Here is a 20,929-nt window from a genome sequence, read left to right on the forward strand (position 1 = left end):
GAGGTAATGTTCTGGGAATGTGAGATGGAAATTTCCAGTCTGTCTAAGTCTTTAAGAGGACAGCAGAAGTTGTACCTAGAATTCAATTTTTAGTATGACCTATTTGAAACTCCCCAAATGTACGAAGAGTTTTTTATTTTTAAATGCTTAAGATTCTTTACACAGTCTACTGGAAAAAGAAAAAGGATGATGATTCATTCTAAAGTAATCTGTTCATTCATCATCAAGTGAATGGAACCATTTTCCAGCAGGTAGCCGTCCTTAAATTACTCACCACCCCACAGTAAGAACAGTGTCTGCAATCGTTACTACACAAAATGTCTGGGAAAATAAGAACAAGAGGGACCTTTTGGCAAAGTGAAGCTATCAGATGATACAGATTGGGAGGCTTTGATCCTGTCGTGATGTGAAGGCTTCAGATGTTAATGATGACTATGTAAAACAGTCCAGTATGGAAGCATCTAAGATAAAATTCTTGTAAATTTTTGGCCAGGAACCTAAAACTTGCTTCAGTCTGTGGCTGAAATTTTTGTGCCAAATCAGAAGGCACTTTGCTGGTTCTTTTTTTCTAGAAGGGCCAAATGAGATAGATTGGAAATATGTACTTTGAACAGCCAGGCAGAGTCTCAGGAAGTCTGCCAAACAAGATTTCCAAATAAAATGTTTGGGAAAGAAAACAGGGATGGACTTTGCAGATGCTGGATGGATTCCACCAGCCATCTGTGCAAAGAGTTACTTGGTGTCACATCAGCTGAGAGCTATGAAGTGGCATAAAACTATCAGCAACAACTTTGTTGTTAAATGGGTTCATTTATTTACCAGGCAACTTTTTATTTACCAAGATAAAGTGTCTGAATGTATCTGCCTTTCCTGTGAGAAACAATAGCAATGACCAAAATTATTGAAACATGAAGGAATTTCGGCAATGGAACTACTACCTCAGTGCTAATGCATTAGCAGTTGAAGAAGGCAGATTAATTTACTTACGGTGAGCTAAGTGCATTCTTGGCTCACAAAAGGGAATCATTTGCTCACTTAAGCCAGAGATCCCATTTTTGACGGCAAATGTCAGTGCCTGGATTTCCCTTTGACAGTCTGGCAACCCCACACCCCTGTTATAGTATCCATTTATTTGTCTTATTTTCAGCCAGATTAATCCATTCTGTTTTGACAAGAAGACTGATGGGTAATTGATAACTGTGATAGACACAAACAGAAGAGTTGGATGCTGAATAATTCAGCACTTTTCAGTATCAATAAGAGAACAGGTTGAAGAATTTGTGTCTCTATTTACACTTAAACTAAACTAAGTCAGCCCAGACATTTATGCTGCCAGTCTATCAGAAAACCAAACAGTGTACATTCGGTTTCCACCCGACAAAATGTTTTATAAGCTTGTAACAATATGTGTGAAGCTGCCAGAATAATAAATAGGTACAGCAGCCCATGCATGCTAATGTTATGTTGTAAGCAGTTTTGTTGACAAGTGCTAATACTTCTTTCATACTATCATCAAAAGCAGCTAATACAACAGCCATTATTTGCTGGCTTTTCAAGCAAGACATGATGGATTGTGACCTTAATATGGGTTAGCCGAGTTTTGAAAGTTAAACAACTTGCAATAAATCATAGAATTATTACAATGCAGTTTAATTGGTTAAGGACTGTTTATTTCCTAAACAGGGTGAAAAATTTCTGTTTCGGCACTTTTAATTTGCAAAGTGCATTTTCATTATGAATGGCAGTTTAATATTCTGCTCTTTTGTCATGCAAAATATGCAACACACAGGCAATCTATTAATTGGACAAAAATGCATTGCAAGCGTAAATTATCCTTTATATCATCACTTGTGAGCTTTTACATCTATTAAATGTGTTAAATGGAACATAGGTAAAGACTGTACAACTATTTGCAGGCTACTTCTGAAATTTAAGTCAAGGTTCAAGATGATTTTAATGACCTTTATTTTTGGCAAAATAAAGTAATTAAGTAATTGTAAATAAAAAGGGCAGTTTAAAGAGTTACTGCTTCCTTAAGGCATAGGTGCATATGTTTTCTTGATTCAGCAGTCGCAGGAAACAGACAATAGCACTGTTTCATATTGATATGCCTTGAGAAATGGAATCAGACCTCATGTATTTACTTTTCTCTTTGCCACGGTATAATTTCTAGAGCAGAAATTTCCATTGGCAAATGTGTAGAAATAGGTGAGTAAGGCAGTAGCAAAAAGATATTGCAGCATAGCTCAGCATAACTGAATAGCTGCCTCCATATGCTTTGGTTCAATGATGTGCCTTTACACAGGGCTATTTAGAGTGCAGAAACAGTAACAAAATACTTTGTACTAGGAATGTTGATATGACATATGTTTGATTTTAAGAATGCCAGATCTCTCAATGTGTTCCTGTAAGACTGCTTTAAAATACATGCAACCTATTCATTTACACAAAACTCTGAGCCCATTTCTCATATTTATTGACACCTGTGTAGACCTTTTGAAAACTTAGACCTTTTGAAAACTTAGAACTTCCACTGATTTCAAACATTTTCTCTAAATTGGCCCCGATGAAGCGGGGATACTATAGTGCTGTCACTCCAAGTCTCCTTCAAAGATACAAATTGTCAGGAATACAAAATGAAAGTTAGAAGTATACTTCAGACAGGAGTTACAAAAATGTTAATGTGAGAGTGCATTCTGTTGTTTTAACAGAAAAACTAAAGAACAACTTATCATACACAAAATGAATACGTTAAAATAAACTGTTCAGAACTTAGATGATAAAGGTAGAAACCAAAAGTTCTGCAAATTGAGAGAACTTGTTAAACTTTCTTTATGTTATACAGTGGCACAAATGTGCTGCAGTTTCTTAGAGATTTCATTCTAAAAGAAGATAAATCTAGTTATAGAATTTTAGTCTGCACTAATGTTGATCATATTCCCTCCCATTTAAATGTCATGCTTACCTAAGCTATGTAATTTCTCTGCCTCAGGAAAAAGAAAGAAATGGGGGAAGACAAACATGGGAATGCAGGCAGAGAGAGAGAGACAGGGAGGGACTATTGATATATTCTGTTGATTGTACTTTTTGGCTTCACTCGTGGTGAAATGCTAAGGTAAGGATGTACTACTCAATAAGTAATATGGATTGTTAAAAATCGATTATCATTAACCATCACAAATGACTACAGTTTTTCACTATAGATTAGAAAGTTTTATCAGGGACATAGCCATGATTGGAAAAACATAAGTGAACATAACCAAAACTCTTAAATTAGGAAGGCAATAAGTTGAATTGATTACAATACTTCCTTGGGTACTTTTCAAAATCATAAATTAACAGACCACATCTTGGATTTATATAAGAATCAAAAGATTTTCTGAAAGCTCAGATGTATAAAACTGAGAGCACATTGGCTATAAACTGAATCATTTTGTTAATAGAAATTTTCAGTTATCAATTTCAACTGACTTTTCCCCATATTATAAAAAATTCAAACCTATAGAAAAGTTGAAATAACTTTACAATGAATACCTGAACACCCGTCATCTTGATCTACCATTTTACTACACTTGCCTTTGCATATACCTGTCCATATTGCCACCCATCCATCAATCCATATAATTTTTTTATGCATTTCAAAGTCGGTTACAGCCATCGTTATATTTTTCCAGAAATCCTTCAATGTGCTTCTCATTAACTAGAGGGCAAAATTTATTTACAGTTCTTTTTTTCTTCTGAGGAGAAATCTGCATATCATGAAATGTACAAATCTTACGTGTGCCATTTGATGAATTTCAGCAAACTTTTAATGAGTTTCAGCCACATAATGAGCTCTATTAGATATTGACATTAAATGAAATCCAGTGAATACAGAAGACTCAAAGGTTCTATCTTCAAACTGCTCACCGTTAGACTGAGCTAATCTACAGGGCCACCTCCTACTTAGGACATTCACTTTTGCAGGTCTCAAGTTTATTCTGTTTTGCTAGGAAAAATAGTTTATATAATTGGGCTTCATCAACAACTATACTACTACTTGTTGTGTACCTATTATGTGCAAAGCATTTCACTGAGTGCTGTGAAGAGCATAAGGAGCCTTAAGATATAGAGTCCAAGATATGGAGTCCATCAAAGAGCCTGTGGTAAAAACTGTATATTACCAACTAAAGTGGGATGATACAAGATTATATACTTAGAAACCAAGTGAGTAAGAGAGAAAATGCCAGGGGTGTTTAGAGAAAAGTGATAAGAATATCTTGGCATGTTACGGGAGGGCTCCCTCAACTTCATCTTTCACTTTTACCTTGCTGGCTTGTTTTCTTTTCCTCAAACACACTGAGCTTGCACCCTCATTGCAGCCTTTGTAGTTGTTCCCCCTTTGCCTGCTTTGCAATGTATGACATCCCAAGAGTCTCAGATGATGTAGATGACATCTACATTAAGCAGTGTTTCTTTTCACCTTACTCCATTTTTATGACACAACATTTTCTCTTTAGTGTGCCCATCACATGAAGAAGACAAAAATCCTGCAAGATTTGTCAGTGTAGCTCAGTTTATAAAAGTATACCTATGGATTGTAAGCCTTGAATACTTTTGCATAGTTTAACTTGATATGGCTTTTGCATATATTATATAATTTTATCCTCACAATAATCTGTGAGATCTGCATCGCCTATACATAAAGAGAACTTATACACACACACACACACACACACACACACACACATATATATATAGCCTATTTAGGCATACTTCAGAGATACTGTCAGTTTGGTCCCAGAGCACCACAATAAAGTGAATATTTCAATAAATTGAGTCACAGAAAGTTTTTCCAGTGCACATAACAGTTATGTTTACACTATACTGTAGTCTACTAAGTGTGCGATAGCATTATGTCTAAAAAACAATGTACATACTTAATTTAAAAATAATTCATTGCTTTAAAATACTAAGGAGCATCTGGGCCTTCAGCAAGACATAATCATTTTGCTGGTGTAGAGTTTTGTCTCGAAGTTGACAGCTGCTAACTAGTCAGAGTGGTGGTTGCTGAAGGTTGGGGTGACTATGACAATTTCTTAAATAAGAGAACAATGAAGTTTGCCACATCAATTGACTTCCTTTCACAAAAGACTTCTCTGTAGAATGCGATGCTATTTGACAGCATTTTACCCACAGTAGAACTTCTTTCAAAATTGAACTTAATCCTCTCAAACCCTGCCACTGCCTTCTCAACTAAATTTATCAAATATTCTAAATCCTTTGTTGTCATTTCAAGTGTTTAAACCACCTTCACCAAGAGTAGATTCCATATCAAGAAACCACTTTCTGTGCTCATTCATAAGAACCAACTCATCTTTTCAAGCTTTATTGTGAGATTGCAGCAATTCAGTCATACCTTCAGGCTCTGCTTTTAATTCTAGTTCTCTTGCTGTTTCCATCACTTCTGCAGTTACTTCCTCCAGTGAAGTCTTAAACATCTCAAAGAGTTGGAATCAATTTCTTCCAAACTCCTGTTCATTATTGATATTTTGACCTCCTCCTGCAAGTCACAAATGTTCTTATTGGCATCTAGATTGATGAATCCTTTCCAGAAGGATTTCAAGTGACTTTTCCCAGGTCCATCAGAGGAATCACTATCTTTGGCAGCTATAGTCTTTCAAAATGTATTTCTTAAATAATGAGACTTAAAAGTTGAAACCACTCCTTGTTCCATGGGCTACAGAATGGATGTTGTGTTGGCAGGCATAAAAACAACATAAATCTCCTTGTACATCTCCATTAGAGCTCTTGGATGACCAGGTACATTGTCATGGAGCAGTAATAGTTTGAAAAGAATCTTTTTTTCTGAACAGTAGGTCTCAACAGTGGATTTAAAATATTCAGTAAACCATGCAATAAACAGATATCCCATGATTCAAGCTTTATTATTCCATTTATAGAGAAAAAGCACAGGAGATTTAGCGTAATTCTTAAGGGCCCTAGGATTTTTGGAATGGTAAATGAATATAGGCTTCAATTTAAACTCATCAGCTTCATTAGCCATAAAAAAAGAATCAACCTGTCCTTTGAAGCTTTAGAGTAAGACATTGACTTCACCTCTCTAACTATGTATTTCCTAAATGGCATCTTCTTTCAACAGAAGGCTGTTTCATCTGCTTTGAAAATTTGCTGCTTAGTGTAGCCACCTTTTTCAATGATCTTAGCTTGATCCTTTGAATAACTCACTGCAGCTTCTCCATCAGTACTTCCTGCTTCACCTTGCACTTTTATGCTGTAGAAACAGCTTCTTTCCTTAAACCTCATGAACCAAGTTCTCCTACCTTCAGACTTTTCTTTTGACACTTCCTCACCTCTCTCAGCCTTCACTGAATTGAAGACAGTTAGGGTCTTGCTCTGGATTAAGATTTGGTTTAAGGGAATGTTGGTGGTGGTTTGATCTTCTACCTGACTGTAAAACCTTTTCCATATCAGCAATAAGATGATTTCACTTTCTTATCATTCATGTGTTCACTAGAGTAGCACTTTCAATTTCTTTTAAAAATGTTTCCTTTGCATTCACAACCTGGCTGCCTGGTGCAAGAGGCCTGGCTTTTGGCCTATCTTGGCTTTTGATATGCTCCCTCACTAAGTTTAATCATTTCTAGCTTTTGATTTAAAGTGAGAGATGTGCAGCTCTTCCTTTCACTTGTACACTTATGCACAATTGTAAGGTTATTAATGGGCCTATTTCAATTTTTTTTTTTTTTTTTTCCTGAGGAAAGAGGGAGGCCCAAGGGGAGGGAGAAAGACAGTGGAACAGTTGATTGGTGGAGCAGCCAGAAAACACACATAACATTTATCAAATAAGTTCACCATCTTCTGTGGGCGCAGTTGATGCCACTGCAAAACAATTACAATAGTAACATTGATATAGTTTGGATATTTGTCCCAACCCAGATCTCATGTTGAATTGTAATCCCCGTTGTTGGAGGTGAGGCTGGTGGGAGGTGTTTGGATCATGGGGGTGGATCCCTCATGAATTCATTGGGCCATCCCATTGGTGATAAGTGAGCTCTCATTCTGAGTTCACACAAGATCTGGTCATTTAAGTGTATAGCATCTCTCCCTCACCTCACTCCTGCCTTTTTCATGTGATGTGCCTGTTCCCCCTTCGCTTCTGCTATGATTGACAACTCCATGAGGCTTCACCAGAAGCCAAGCAGATGCTAGCATCATGCTTCCTGTAAAGCCTGCAGCACCATGAGCCAACTAAACCACTTTTCTTTATAAATTGTCCAGTCTCAGGAATTTTTTTATAGCAATGGAAGAATGGCCCAATACAAACACCAAAGGCCACTAGTCACAGATCACTTTAATACATATTATGATAATAATGGAAAAGTTTTGAATATCGCCAATTACCAACATGTGGTACCCAGATATGAAGTGAGCACATGCTGTTGGAAAAATGGTGTCAATAAAATTACTTGATGCAAGGTTGCCACAAACCTTCAAGTCATTAGAAAAAAACAAAATGCCATATCTGTGGAGTGCAATAAAACAAAGCACAATAAAACAGGTAAGCCTATATGTATATATAGAGATAACTTGCAGAAATAAAATCACTGAGCCATAAGTTACAAATAAACTGAAACTCAGGAATTTTATTTCTCCAAGTTATCAGCAGAGCTTAATAAATACCAGCTATCACTTTTGTTTCTGGAAGGCTGAGACAAAGCACTATTCACTGTAGCAACTTGTTGAAATCCTCATATTCCTTCGCCTCCTCTTCACCATGCAACCCCTGCCACAACCACTGCTCCCATACCTCAGTATTTCATCAGCCTTGTAACTATCATGACAATGTATATTCAGTCTTGGGGAAAAGTAAAATACAGGCTTTAAAAAATATAGGTATTTCAAAAATGTTACCAGCATGCTAACATCGTCATAAAAATTAAGGATCCTTGAAGTGTCAAGCTGAATAATGCACAAAAACAAACAGGTTCAATATCAAGAAATGAGAGATAAACTTAGGTACCTATTATTGTCATCAGAGTGACCTATTCCTTTGAAAAGGCCATTTTAATCCCAAATTTCTATTACTATTTATCAACCAAAAACATTGTTCAGTAATGCCTCATCACTATAGAAGAGTTGTCCCGATGCTTCTCTTTAGGAATCATGTCAATTTGAGTTATAGTACATGCTAGTTAGATACAGTTGCTGAGGACATTGGATCTTTTCAAAGATGTCCTTAAATGCTATGCAAGAGAGTAATTATAACATGCTAATTTGTAGATTCTCTATTTTTATGTTCCTTGTTTTTGCCTTTTATGTGGCCTTCGGCAGAATTCTGTTACTTATCAAAATCACTTCTGTGTCCAAAATCCCATTCTTCAGTACTAAAAACTGTATAATTTTTAAAATTAAAATAATATAATTTCCTATGTAGTATTTTAGTCCATGCAAGCTTAATTACTTCCTGTTAATATATTTTTAAAATATTCTATTACTCCTTGATCCCTAACTACTTTATACAGGAAGGCAAATGAATTTATTAAGATAAGGGAAAAAAATCTTGTACTTTTTGTGAGTTATGCAAGAATCTTATGTCTAGAGAGCAAGAAATATATCTGTATGAATTTTTTTCATTGCAACTATGGAATCTTTCTCGCAACTTTTTAGTAAATTACAATTCCATTACTTTTTATTCCCCAAGGATGAAAAAAATGCACTTCCTTTTTTGACAAAACAAATAAACATCCTGAGTTGATAAAAATATCAATTACAAAAGTGTCTACCCTAAAAGTCACATTCATTTTGTTTGTTATTGCAAGTTATTAAAAGGCTTCCAGGCATGCATATAAAACCTGAAAAACAACAGTCGAATCTATCATATTAAATTAAAATCCCTCCATAAAAAAGTAAACCCAAGTAGTTTATCAGTTAGGGAATGCCATGCTGCCCCAGAAGTCAATACAAATAAGACTTTATTAAAACATAACTAAAATGAAGTTCCATAAGAATCCTCCATGGGAATTGTTCTGCCTCAAATTCAAATGTGGAGAGTAAAAATACATCAGCTGACCTTAATTCCTTTAAAGTAACAAAGGAAGAAAAGGGAAACAAATTCCAAGGCCAACAACTGAAAGAAAATATAGCCTCACAAAGGTATATATGGAAAAATAACTGTGCTGCAAGTTAGACAGTTCTCTGCTTTCAAACAATTTATGCTCTTTAATATTTGTACTAGTGGAAAGCTTCTTTGACCATTTGTCTGATACCTAATGTACCTTCTTAAATGAATGCTTACAGTTCTGTGTAGCTGCCATGAGTTGGCAATCCAGCTCATTTTCTTCTGTCTTTAGTTATTCTGTATTACTTGCCATATCATTAAACATTATTTTCATAAGCGTTCTCTATTTTCTTCCCCAAAGCAACATATAAAAAATTCAAAGGGTGTGCTCAGATTTGGACAATCAGGTTGTAGTACAGATACGATAGGCTTCCAGTTATACACAGTTCCCAACATGTTAGTTGTATCTCTAACCAGATAAACAAGTGTTAACACATTCCATCTGAAAGTTGACGTTCTACATTATCACATTAAATGTCCACAAATTATTTCATGGAACGGATGTCCCAAAATACATTATTTGAATAATCTATAACTGGACATTTACTCAGTCGCTAATATTTTGTCTAAATAATGTCATGATAAAAATTCTTTAGCTCTTTGAACATCTATCCAGATATGTAATTATTAGAACATTAATATTTTCAATATTTAAACCAAAAATACAAACCAAAGATCAGGAACAATGTTCATAGTTACATAAGAAAGCATTTTTCCAGATAACTAGATTAAAAAAATTTCCATTATTACCTTCAGCCTTTCTTATGTACCTAATGAACTACAGAAAGCAAAGTAATGCAAATGTCTTTTTAGTAACTGTTTGATTCACGTTGGAAGGAAATTACCTTCCTAATAAACAGGGTGCAGTATTTCAGATTATCTCCCAAATATGGAAGATATCGAATGTCTTCTTCAAACACAAAAAGGGTATTATGTATTAATGGTGACAGATGTTTGAGGACATACCAGTATACTGCCCACATAAACTTATTCTGATATTTACCTGAGAAATAAGCCCATATGGAACAACTTCATTCAACACCAAGATGTATCTTGACACCCTGTTGAGACACATACAACACTGATTAATGTTATGAACTTTTTACAGTTATCCCTTTTAAAGAAATAAAAATTATGCAGTCTTTCCCTCAAATATTAAATATTAAATATTAAAATTTGGAAGTCCTCAAACAAAAACTCCAGCTCCAGTGAAACCCCTCAATTGACAGCCCCACCTCCTTCATGCATACCCACGAACATACATCTTCCAAAGAGTTCTTTAGGGATTTGGATTTAAATATGAATAGATAGCCTAGAATTACCTAGATAGCCTACATGCTTGAGGCAAATCTCTAACATGAATAAGATAAATCAAAAGAGAGAAATAGAAAAAAAAGCACCCACAGGAATTAGAGATACATGATCACTAATGATCTAGAGATCTAATGATCTGATCTAAAGATACACCTGCATTAGATGGCAGAAGAAAACTGGAGAAAATCTATAATAAATATTCTCAGAGAATTAATAGCTATTGGATTCTTATAACAAGAACAAGGCACTAATAAAAAATGACCTATAAGAAAACAAGAAATTAAAATATTCTATAGCAGTTTGAAAGATAATGTTGAGAAATTCTGCTAGAAAATAAGGCAAAAAGAAAAAATGTAGAAAACATAGGAAACTATAACAATTCAAGATGTCTTCCTAATGCCCAAATAATAGGAGTCTCTCCTTAAAAAAAAAAAAAAAAAGAGAACAGAAAACATTGTCAGAAAGAAGATTACCAAAGATCTAACATAAAAAAAAAAAAAAAATCAATATGGACCAGTTCCATATTAAAAGGATTCACCAAGTTCTTTGTACAATACATGAAAAGAGACTCATACCAATGTACATCATCATGAACATTTATAACTCTCTGGGGATAAAGAGAAGATCTTAAAATCCACACAAGAAGAAGAAGCAGGCTAAATAGAGAGCACTGGGAATCAGAATACCATTGCTCACCTCAAAAGCAGCATTGAAAACCAAAAGACTTGCTTTCAAAATTCAGACAGCATGATAGAGACATTTTCACACATACAAGGATTCAAAATATTTACCTCTTATAAACACGTTTTAAAGGAAAGTACTAGAATATTGCATTGGCAAAATAATGGAGCAAACCAAGAAAGAGGAAGATCCAGAAAGCAGGAAATCTAACATAGGGGAGGGAAGCACAGAAAAGTCCCAGCATGATGACTGTGTTGTAGGTCTAGACAGTCTGGATTAAAGGTTACAGGAAATCTCCCCAAAAGACCAGAGCTGTTAGTGGATTACAAATGTGGGGAAACTGGTTCTCTCATCCTTGGAGTGTCTGGGTAGTGCCTGGAATGGTCAGAGTCCCAGGCCAGTGGCCTCAGGCCTTTAATTCCATCCTCCCATTTCTCACAAAGAACCATAAAAATATTATTTTCAATGTGTGCCATGACACAGAACATACTGAAAAGCATTCTGATATATTCGTTGATGTACTGAAACACTCAGAAAATATGATAGGCTTTTAACAGATCTACTGAGAGCATTTGAAAAACTCATGGATGGCTACTGTGGCAGACAGTGGACTGATACCTAAAAGCCATTCACAACCCTCTTTTCCTTTGAGTTCTTTAGGGTAGAGACTGAAAACCTGAAGTGCTGATTTTTCCAAACTCCATTGTGTCTAGATGTGGTCATGTGACTTAGTTCTGGCCAATGAGATGTGGGTAGAACCTGCTGAGCAGAGCTTCTGGAAAAGCAGCTAATCATGAGCATGGAGCTAAGACTCATACACTAAGAATGGAGGAACAGGAAGTGGAAGGAAGCCTGAGTCCTTGGTAATACTGAGGTGTCTTCCCCTCATGGTTATAAGTGGCTACACTATGGCAAATAATCAATATCTAAAATTGATGAGTCAAGAGATAGAAATATTAGAAGACTATTTAGAAATATGGAGTTAAATATCAGAAGAAACAGATCTTTGTGCATACTTGTTGCCTTTGAGGTATGGGGAAGGGTGAGAAAATGACATGTTTTCCATTATGTATTATTTAGACTTTTAAAGCTATGTGCATGTATTACTCTGATAAAACTTAATGTTAATTTAAAGTACTCTAAGTTACCAAAAAAGCAAGAGATGATAGCATTGAAATGAAATCCTGATGTCAAAGTCTCAAAAATAGCCTGTAGAATTTACATATTCCTCAAATCAGAAAATAATAAAGGTTTATTTCATGAATGGACTAAGACACACTTAACTAGATCCTTTTTTTTTCTTCTAGTTTCTGTCACAGTTACTGTGAAAATCTAAGTGTTGAAACATTTAAAAACTTTTTTATTATTATACTTTAAGTTCTAGGGTACATGTGCACAATGTGGAGGTTTGTTACATATGTATACATGTGCCATGTTGGTTTGCTGCACCCATCGTTTGCATTAGGTATTTCCTCTAATGTTATCCCTCTCGCAGCCCTCAACCCCTCTACAGGCCCTGGTGTGTGATGTTTCCCTCCCTGTGTGCATGTGTTCTCATTGTTCAACTCCCACCTATGAGTAAGAACATGCAGTGTTTGGTTTTTTGTCCTTGTGATAGTTTGCTAAGAATGATGGTTTCCAGCTTCATCCATGTCCCTGCAAAGGACATCAACTAATCCTTTTTTATGGCTGCATAGTATTCTATGGTGTATATGTGCCACATTTTCTTAATCCAGTCTATCACTGATGGACATTTGGGTTGGTTCCAAGTCTTTGCTATTGTGAATAGTGCTGCAATAAACATACATGTGCATATGTCTTTATAGTAGAATGATTTATAATCGTTTGGGTGTATACACAGTAATGGGATTGCTGGGTCAAATGGTATTTCTATCCTATTTCAAAAGGATCTAGTTCTAGATCCTTGAGGAATCGCCACACTGTCTTCCACAATGGTTGAACTAATTTACACTCCCACCAACAGTGTAAAAGTGTTCCTATTCCTCCACATCCTCTCCAGCATCTGTTGTTTCCTGACTTTTTAATGATCACCATTCTAACTAGGGGGAGATGGTATCTCATTGTGGTTTTGATTTGCATTTCTCTAATGACCAGTGATGATGAGCATTTTTTCATATGTCTGTTGGCTGCATAAGTGTCTTCTTTTGAAAGTGTCTGTTCATATCCTTTATCCACTTTTTGATGGGGCTGTTTGTTTTGTTCTTGTAAATTTGTTTGAGTTCTTTGTAGATTCTGGATATTAGCCCTTTGTCAGATGGGTAGATTGTAAAAATTTTCTCCCATTCTGTAGGTTGCCTGTGCACTCTGATGATAGTTTGTTTTGCTGTGAAGAAGCTCTTTAGTTTAATTAGATCCCATTTGTCAATCTGGGCTTTTGCTGCCATTGCTTTTGGTGTTTTAGTCATGAAGTCTTTGCCCATGCTTATGTCTTGAATGGTATTGCCTAGGTTTTCTTCTAGGGTTGTTATGGTTTTAGGTCTTACATTTAAGTCTTTAATCCATCTTGAGTTAATTTTTATGTAAGGTGTAAGGAAGGGATTTTAAAACCAATTTTTGTTACAAAAGTTGAGCTGTATTCCCAATGGGAGAATGTCTTAGTTCAGGCAGCTATAACAAATTACCATAGTTGGGGTGGCTTAAACAATAAACAGCTATTTCTCACAGCTCAGGAGGCTGGGAAGTCCAAGATCAAAGTGTCAGCAGATCAAGTGTCTGCTAAGGGCCAGCTTCCTGGATTGCAGATGGCTGGCATCTCTTTGTGTCCTTATATAGCAGAAAGCAGAGCCGCGACAGCAAACTCATATTTCTTCTTATTAGGGCATCAATCCCATTCATGAGGGCTCCAACTTTATGAATAATTAATTCCGAAAGGCCCCACCTCCTAACCATTACGTTGGCATTAGGACTTCACCATATGAATTTTGCAGTGACACAAACATTTAGTCCATAACAGGGGGGAAGAGCAAATCAACTAAGTTGAAAGTTTTCATTAAATATGAAGAACAAGACATTGTTTAGTCCTGGTCAAACCGGAAGCAGTTTATTTTAGCAATAATTTCAGTATTTCCAAGACTTACAACTTTCTCCTTTGTCTTCTGAATCTAGAAGTAGATGTCATTTCTAATTTAATAATCCTTTTTTTACTCTTAAATTTATGCATCAATAACTTTATTCTCCTCTGTTCATTTTAATCCAATGGAACTCCTTGTGTCACACACAGTTGGCATTTCAACTTCATTTTAGGAGATTATATAACTTTCAGTCTTGCACACTGAAGGTACTCAATAAATGTATGTAGAAAATTTGGCCGTGTAGAGCAGATGCATATTGAGGCTATTACCTAAGACAAATTTAGGCAGAGGAGCACCTCACCCTCTTAGGAGGGATAGTTGGGTCTCTTATGACAATCAGAATAGAACAAAGTGGAGAAGTAAGTGAGGTCAGAATGGGGAAAGTGTCAGGATGCAGGCAAGCATGTTCTTAATTTAGAGACAGATGAAGGCCTAGGACTTTCCTAGGCAGATAAAAGAAGAAAAAGCTGCTTTTTGAAAAGAGGGATCAAGATTAGGACAAAAAGGGAGATTTAGCCATCAGCAATACCCAAAGGAAAGCCCACAAAGAGACATTGTCTAGTCAGTGTACATCTTAAGACATCCAGGGTCCCAAGCTACTGTGTTTACTGTTAGCCCTTAGCCATTGTTAGGTCTTACTGCTTTATAACTCTTCTTTAAGAATATATTAATAGTAAAATTACTTACTCCTATATACTCAATACAACTAATCCTTAATTATTAGCAAAAACATTTATAGTCATCACCTCATGATTCAGTTTGCCCTTCTCTAGTCCAAATGAATTGAAGTAGGAATTCACAGGACCTTTCCTAGTGAAGAAAGATTTTAGTGCTATTTAAGGAGAGTAAAAAGTATATTCTCCCCTAACAGAAATTTTCATTCTAATAATATTTTATCGGTATCTTTTTTTTAATGTCATGGCAAGAAATGGAGTTGATAGACCAAGCACAGTGGCTCACACCTGTAATTCCAGCACTTTGGGAGGCCACGGTGAGCTGATCACCGGAGGTCAGGAGTTCGAGACCAGCCTGGTCAATATGTATCTTTATTAAAAATATAAAATTTTATTAAAAATACAAAAATTAGCCAGGCATGGTGGTGGGTGGCTGTAATCCCAGCTACTCAGGAGGCTGAAGCAGGAGAATCACTTCAACCCCAGAGGTGGAAGTTACAGTGAGCCGAGATTGCGCCACTGCACTCTAGCCTGGGTGACAGAGCGAGACTCTGTCTCAAAAAAAAAAAAGAAAGAAAAAGAAATGGAGTTGATTTTGAAAAGAAATCATTTTGAATACTTAACCATGAATTACTCTAATTAGCAGAAAATAATTATAGGTTGGACATACGCTCTTTCGAATGCAGAGGATAGAGTAAAAGAATACCGGAAAAATGATGCCACCTTATAGATGTTGCGATGAATCCCAAAGAGGGCTTTTCTTTGAATTAATCTTCAACTGAGGCATTTTAAATGTCTTCCATTAGAAAACATTCATATTTCTATAAGACAAAAATTATTGCCTAGCATATGTTGTTAGAGAATCTTTATTGTAATAATTATTAAAGAAGACATCTTTAATGCTTCCTGTAAGAGAAAATATCATTTCCCTTGTTCCTTTTATAACACTTTCTGGATCACCAGAACAGCCTTCGATAGATTTAGCATATTTGTACATCATAGGAATACTTAAAACACTGTATGGAAGTGGAATTAACATGTTCATGTCACTTGGAAAATGTTTGTCAAGTGATGAACACGACAGTTGCACTTGTGGCTTCTGTTTCCTGTAGGGGAAGAATATGTGGCACACTGATGAGAACAGGTAACAGATTCCTTTGCAGTTAGTTTCTGTTCTGTAAAGACCATCATCAGGACCCAAATGAGAGCCCACAAAAAGGTATATAGTCTACATGAAGTAGACTTCATTTTTGGGCTATATTTTTTGGGCTAAAGGGAGTCCAGATATGGGAACCAGGAGACACGTGCTCAGATATGGCACCACAGATAATTAGTTAGTCCCTGACTAACTCTGGAACTTGGATAAGTCTCATTGTGCCTCTTTAGCTGTTTCTTTATTAGTAGTGCCATCCATCTCACAGGATTGTAACATGGTAAAAATGACATGTGAAATTAACTTTTGAAAGTTAAAAGCAACAACAAAAAGGTAAAGCATTGTTTGGACAAAAAGGTAATTTTTTGGAAGAGGTAATTGGGGAGGCAATGTGGAGATGTAGGTCAAAGGATAAAAAGTTGTAGTTATGTAGGATGAACAAGTCTAGATCTAAGTACAACATGAGGACTACAGTTAATATTGTATTGTACTTGGGATTTTTTGCTAAGAAAGTAGAATTTAGATGCTTTTGCCACACATACGAAAGGGTAACTGTGCGAGTTGATGGATATGATAATTTGCTTGACTGTAGTAATCACTTCACAATGTATATCAGAGCATCATATTGTATATCTTAAATATATACAACAAAAATGTAGCTTTAATATATGTGATTTTTACCAATAAAAACACAATTTAGAAATGAGGAGTATCTGGCATATGGATGAATAAACTCTAATTTGTTTTCATATACCATCATATATAAAAATAAATTTGAAGATGCTTGCTTTTATGATTGTTAACAGCAAATTATGCAAGAGAGTATCTTTGCAAAGAAATATATAGTGACATTCTAATCATTGGTCACAAATTTGGTTTTCTGGGTTAGGTTTCAATTTTGAGAACAACATTCTTGCTTCTTAAATCCTTGCTCTTTTTCTACATCACTCTTCTGCCACCATCAAGAAAGCTTTTTCTATATCATTCTTCTGCCACCATCAAGAAAGCTATTTTTCTTGATTGTTCAAAATAATAAATGGAGTCAAAGCCTATGTATAGAATAAACAAATGGTCTCACTTGCTCAAAAAATAACAGCACTCCTTGATCCTTTCATTATACCATCCTCTCTCCTCTTCTTTTCTTCTCTCCTTACCTGAAATATTGAATGAAACATTATCTCCAGCGAATCGCAATTAAAATATATGTTGGTTGCCTGGGAGAGGAGAGAAAGGCCCAAGAATCTCCTTTAATCTTCTCTTACAGGCTATTGGCATGGATTCTTTTATCTGATTAGCTAAAACAGTTAGCTTTCAGTATGGGCAAGTTGGACTAGGATTTCAGGAGAAGCTGTTTAGTGGTTATAATCGGTGATTTTTAAGGTTCCTTTCAACTCTGAAATATTTTATTACAAGTAGACCCGTGTAGCCAAGGGGTGCCCTGAGAGATAAAGGAAGGGAGACTACTAAATGACAGTGAAGAAGGAAGATCATAGGGGCAAATTATGCACTTCACTGTTTTGCCTGGAACTAGAGGGCAAAGGTGTAGGTGAGAAAAAAATGGGCCTTGACGCAGTGTCTCACAAGTCACAGACATCCTAACTTCCTAACCCTTACATAGATTCTTACTGAGAAAGTAGATTTCACCAAAGAAAAGACAAGGTTCTTTGGGGAGGGAGATAAAGACAGAGACCTCTGTATTTTTTCCTTCAATAATAGGAACTTATCAAAGAATAAGGACATAAATGCCTCATTCCCAGGGACTACTTAGGTTTTCCATGATCTTGAAATCTTGAAAGCTCAGGCAGCAAAGGAAATGAGTTCAGGCCTGTTTGTGACAGAGTGGACTCATGAATGGAGAATGAGCAGAGACTGCCCCTGTCCTCTGGGTCTTACTCCTTGATTTTCAGAAAACTTCTCACAAAACATCCCCTCATTCTTGCCTCTTGGGGCAGGTTCCTGTGAAGACTCAGTCTCAGGAGAGCATATTTTGTAATTGTCTTGGTTGAGGACCTCTTGACCTTGGACAGCTGAAGGAGGGTCCGGATGCATATATTGGCCATGTCTGATTTTACAGAAGTAACCTTCACAGGCATGGTTTGGTGGAACTTGTAGCCATCTGTAAGGACACCGTAGAAATACACATCATTTACTTGGAGTCTGTAAAGTTTTGTGGATTGAATAGGAATGACTTGTCAAGTGGCAGCTCCTAGAGGAGGATGAAAGTTGGCCACTTCCTGCTCCTGGTCACCCTAACTCCAGCTCCTTGTGGAATCCTGGCAGGCTCTACCCCTGAGGCCACAAAGAGGGACTCTTAGGGTCACACCTGGTAGTCTGTGGAGGACTAGCATCTTCTTTTGATGAAAGTGAAATGCAACACTTAATACTCTTGGAAGAGAGAAAATGAATGATAAGAATTCTGACAACCTGGCTTGAATGTTTCTATTACAAAATTAGAGAAGCAATAAAATTTGAAGGGACATGTAAAACATCACAAAAATGAATCAGTGGTTACTGAGGAGTCTAAACTCTAGGTCATCCTAATGCATACATGTTTCCAAGTTTGCTGTGATGGCTAAAATAGGTTAATACTAATAGTTTTCAGTCCCATAATAAAATAGGTCTAAGACCTTTAGTGCAGTTTATCTTCTTAAATTGGCTCACCATGTACATGGAATGTATAAAAGAACCAGATCAAGTGTTTTATCACAAATTCTTAATGTATGGAATCTGAATCAGGATTCACAGGATTTGTTTAGTTAATTGTCTCTATATAGTCATTTGCAACATAATTATGTTTCAGTAAATAATGAACAGCATATAAGTTTATATATGCTATTTATATAATCCATAAGATTATAATGGAGCTGAAAAATTCCTATTGCCTAGTGATATCATAGCTGCCGTAAAGTGGTAGTGCAACACCTTATTCACATGTTTGTGTTGATGCTGGTATAAACAAATCTGTGCTGCCAGTCATATAAAAGTGCAGTATAGCACATAAAATTATGTATAGTAAATACTACTTGACAATATTAACAAATGACTATGTTACTGGTTTATATATTTCCTTCTGTATACTTTTATTGTTATAGTGTAATCCTTCTACTTATTAAAAAAAATGTTAACTGTAAAACAGCCTCAGGTGAGTCCTTCAGGAGATACTGTAGAAGGCAGCATTGTCATGGGAGATGACAGCCCCATGTGTGTTATTGCCCCAAAAGACTTCCAGTGGGGTAAGACGTAGAAGTGGAAGACAGTGATATTGATGATTCTGACCCTATGTTGGCTTCAGATAATGTGTGTGTTTTGGTCTTAGTTTTTAACAAAAAAAAATTCAGAAGTAAAAAATAAAAATGTTTTTAAAATAGGAAAAAAGCTTATAGAATAAGGATATGGAGAAAGAATTTTTTGCACAGCTATACAATATATTTGCATTTTAAGCTAAATGTTATCACAAGAGTCAAAAGTTTAAAAATGTAAACATTTATAAAGGTAAAGAAATACAGTAAGCTAAGGTTAATTTATTATTGAAAAAACTAGTTTTTATACATGTAGTGTTGCCTAAGTGTGGAGTGTTTATAAGTTCTACAGTAGCGTACGGTAATGTCCTAGGCCATTACATTCATTCACCACTCACTCACTGGCTCACCAGTGCAACTTCTAGTCCTGCAAGCCCTACTCATGGTAAGTGCCCTGTAAAGGTGCACCATTGTCTTTCATATGGTATTTTTACTCCTTTTCTATGTATAGATATGTTTAGACACACAAGTACCAGTATGTTACAATGACCTACAGTATTCCAGTACAGTAACTTGCTGTGCAGATTTGTAGCCTGGGAGCAATAGGCTATACTATATAGCCTAGGTGTGTAGTAGGCTCTACCACCTAGGTTTGTGTAAGTCCACTCTATATGATGTTCATTGATGAAGTTGCCTAACAATGCATTTCTTAGATCGTATCCTCATTGTTAAGCAGTACATAACTGTATTTAAATATTGTGAACATGGGATATATTTTTTATAATCTGTTCATATAGCTCAGGGGTCTCCAACCCCCAGACCACAGATGGTACTGGTCCATGGACTGTCGGGGACCAGGCTGCACAGCAGGAGGTGAGTGGTGGGCAAGTGAGTGAAGCTGAGTTCCACCTCCTGTCAGATCAGCGGCAACACTAGATTATCATAGGAATGTGAACCCTATTGTGAACTGTGCATGCGAGGGATCTAGATTGCACACTCACTATAAGAATCTAATGTCTAATGATCTGTCATTGTACATATTACATGTAATAACATATACATGTACATACATTATATATTACAATGTAATAATAATAGAAATAAAGTGCCAATAAATGTAAGGCCCTTGAATCCTTCCACAACTGTCTCTCCTCCCTGCCCCCATCTGTGGAAAAACTGTCTTCTACAAAACCAGTCCCTAGTGCCAAAAAGTTTGGGGACCTTTATGAGCTATTTATGGAGTATTTAATATGCATAAAGCTTAACGATAGCCAGTGCAAAAGCACAAAGATAGAGAGGAGCTAAGCATACAAATAACAAGACCCCAAAGTTGAATAAGGTAAATGTCATAGGAAGGAACGAAAAAAAAAAATCTATAGGTTAAGAGCAGAGGAATAGTATCCAGTTGGACAATACATTCATGGAGAACAAGAAATTTGATGGAGATCTGGAAGCAGATAAGTAGGATGTTAGCAGGTGACATTGAGAAGAAATATGCAGTGGGGAGGAAGGAGCATAAATTAGAGGGTAGAGGCAGGATACATGGAGTAAGTTCATGGACAAGGCCCTCCAATTTAATCATAGCATGAAATCAACTCTATGGTATGTTGGCAATCTCCCTTTTCCTCACACTTTTGGAATGTTTGCTGCTGCAG

At 36.1% G+C, this 20,929-nt stretch overlaps 1 protein-coding gene and 1 long non-coding RNA gene across 2 annotated transcripts in view; both read left to right on the top strand.

Moving 5' to 3' along the window:
• KIAA0825 (KIAA0825 ortholog) overlaps positions 1–20,929 on the top strand; it is a 438,259-nt gene that overhangs the window by 345,387 nt on the left and 71,943 nt on the right. The window lies entirely within an intron of this gene.
• LOC117064915 lies at positions 1,210–20,914 on the top strand. The gene is made up of 3 exons (XR_004429735.1): positions 1,210–1,220; positions 10,782–10,788; positions 19,576–20,914. It is a non-coding gene; the product is annotated as an uncharacterized LOC117064915 (long non-coding RNA).

This window comes from Trachypithecus francoisi, unplaced genomic scaffold, assembly GCF_009764315.1.
Source record: "Trachypithecus francoisi isolate TF-2019V2 unplaced genomic scaffold, Tfra_2.0 Lachesis_group2, whole genome shotgun sequence".
Lineage (NCBI taxonomy): Eukaryota > Metazoa > Chordata > Mammalia > Primates > Cercopithecidae > Trachypithecus > Trachypithecus francoisi.